The following is a 3,018-nucleotide window of genomic DNA, read 5'->3' as shown; positions in this document are numbered from 1 at the left end:
ATATAGATATATATATATATATATATATATATATATATACATACTTATACCAAAGTGTGTGCGTGTGTATATATATACATATATATATATGCGTGTGTGTGTGTAAAAGGGTTGAATTAGATTCATCCTTTAATTTGGAGATTTCCCAAAAGGGATTTCTAATATAGATTCTTTATATTTTACTGGTAGCTTAGTGGCATAAAATTGAGAATATGAAAATAATACTTGTATGTGGTGTGTGGTGAATTTATGGAAAGAAATACCATAAAACTCAACAATTTTAATAAAAATGGAGAAGAGAATATACAAGAGAATTTTGATTCATGCAGACGATCGTTTTGTACAGCGATATAAAATCATGCAAATTCATATTTGAATAGAATTAATTAATTAAATTAATTAGATTAGATTTAATTAATTATATATCACTGTACTCTTCAGTGCTAGAAGAATAAACAATTTGTTTTAGAAAGGACTTCAGAAAGGAAAAAGCTGAACAGAATCTAGGAGATTCATATTTATCCTTATGAGAAAGAAAGATATGTGTGAGTCCAGTTAGGTATTAATTAAAACTAAAGGCTGTGACGGTTATTTGAAAATATAAGTGAGAGAGGCTTTAGAGACGTTCCCTCTATAGATATGTAAGGAGATTGGAAATTCTAATTCCAAATATGTCGTGTAGGGAAAAATCATGGCTATATTTGAATTAAGGTATGACCTGACAGTTAGAAACAATACTTAGTGTGGTGTATATTTGAAAATTTTAATACATGGGAATCAATTTAAACCAGAGGAGATAGCTCCTGTATTGTTAATGTAAACAAGTGTTATAGAGGCAAAAATGGGTTAAAGAGAGAATAAGATTCGTAAAATGGACTAGTATTTGCATAAGAACTAATATCCGTTAGTATGCATTAAATATAAGATATAAAAATGCGTAAAAACACAAAAATAGTTGTTAATAGTACAATTACATCGTAAATACTTGTTGTGGCTATAAACATGAAGAAAGAGCGCTCAGGGATTTATTACGGGATGTAGGAGCACGGATAAATAACAATGTAGGGGAAATAAATGGGCTAAAGAAAAAAAGAGAAAAGAGGGTTTAATTTATATATAACTATGTTCAAGTATAAATAAAAAATATTAGATAAGGAACTAGCTTGGCATACGATGGATATATAGTGGTATTAGGTTTGTACTAATAATCAAGTAATAGTGGTGTATTGTGTATTATGAATACAAGAGACATTACGAAGTTAGGGGTGCACATATATATACAAACATATTTATACACAATGTCCTATAAAAACTTATAAGGAAAAAAATATTTGCATATTTACTTATACGTGAGTAAAGGAATATTTGAACATTAGTATACATAGATATAGGAATTACAATTGTTATTTGATTAGGGAATAAAGGAAGGGAAATTGTATAAGAGCATATATACTCATACCGGCTTAAAGAGAGAAAAAAGGCAAGCGCATATAGATATAAGTACAGGCACATATAAAATTGTTAGTATATATTATGTGTGTGTATGCGAAACATAGGTATGTGCGCACACGTTCATATTAAAAAAAAATACGCGTTAGTGGCAATATATAATGAATGAACACACAATAATAATAGATATGCACACAGAGATGACATATAAGATCCATAGTTGTAGGCATATAGGTCACCAAGAAGTACTATATATGTTTGCATATATCAGCAGTGAAATATATTGAATTATCCGGCAGAGTGAGAAGTAACATAAAATAGTATTAGTTAGAATGGGTGTGTTGAGGGGGTTTAAAAGGACACATTATGCAAATAAAATGAAATAAAATACACAAAAAGGATATATGTAGGTATATTATATACTAAGGAAAGATATTATTAAAAAAAAAAAAACAGACCTATTAAGAGAGAAGGAAGTGTAAGGAAAGGTAGATAAATGGTTAGGCCAATATATGGTGGGTCATCCAATTGTTAAAAGGAAAATTAAGTTAAATAAAAAGAGATATCAAGATAGTGTAAGATACAGTGATGTAAATTAGATGTGATGGGTAATCGTATTCCATAGAGAAAGATGATATATAGAAATGTTAAAAAAAAACACCAGAACCAAATCTAAGCAAGCGGGGAGTGAAGAATTATTTAAGATTGATAAAAAGGAATTTGGTCATGTGTTTACATGAGGAAGCATTTTCGTCCGTAGTGTTAACAAGATTTCCATTCATTCTCATTATGCTAATATAAATATATATAGACAGATAGACAGACAGACAGACAGATAGGTAGATAGATAGATGCATACATATTTACGCATGCGTATATACATACACCTATACTCACATATGATGCTAATATTCATTGATAGTTGATTGATCACAATTTCTTATGTGGAATTAATCAATACGGTACATCTATAATTAATTAATACTCAAACAGTAGTATTGCTGTAGGTAACATATATTTATTTTATGTATATAAAAGAGAATTATTTTAATTTTCTTTTGATTGAATAACTATGTTTAGTTTGAAATTCTAATTCATGCCATTATTTCATATTATCAACTTGGAATTCTAAAAACAATCTAAAATTTACATTTTTGCGCATTGGACTTTATTTGATAGGGGGTAGTTTGGAGAAAATTTGTTTTCAGATTTAGATAAATATATAGAGAAAAAAAACCATACAAATAAAACGGAGATGTTTATGAAGTAAGAAGGAAATAATTAAACAATAGACGTAACTTTTCAAAAACAATGCGTGGAACCAAAAACATAGCACTATGAATCGAAAGCGACAGCCAAACACTGTGTACAATGGAGATAAATATATCAGATGAGAGTAACATAAACTGTCTAATTTTTCTGATTATGCTTTTCATCAAAGACAATAATAGAAAAAAAGTCGTTGAGAAAATGATAGTGACGATTTCACGACACTTGTTTACATAAAAACCAAGCAGGAATATGTATATATATATATATATATATATATATATATATATATATATATAT

The sequence above is a fragment of the Octopus bimaculoides genome, chromosome 1 (assembly GCF_001194135.2).
Source record: "Octopus bimaculoides isolate UCB-OBI-ISO-001 chromosome 1, ASM119413v2, whole genome shotgun sequence".
Lineage (NCBI taxonomy): Eukaryota > Metazoa > Mollusca > Cephalopoda > Octopoda > Octopodidae > Octopus > Octopus bimaculoides.
Note: the sequence above shows the minus strand (reverse complement) of the source record.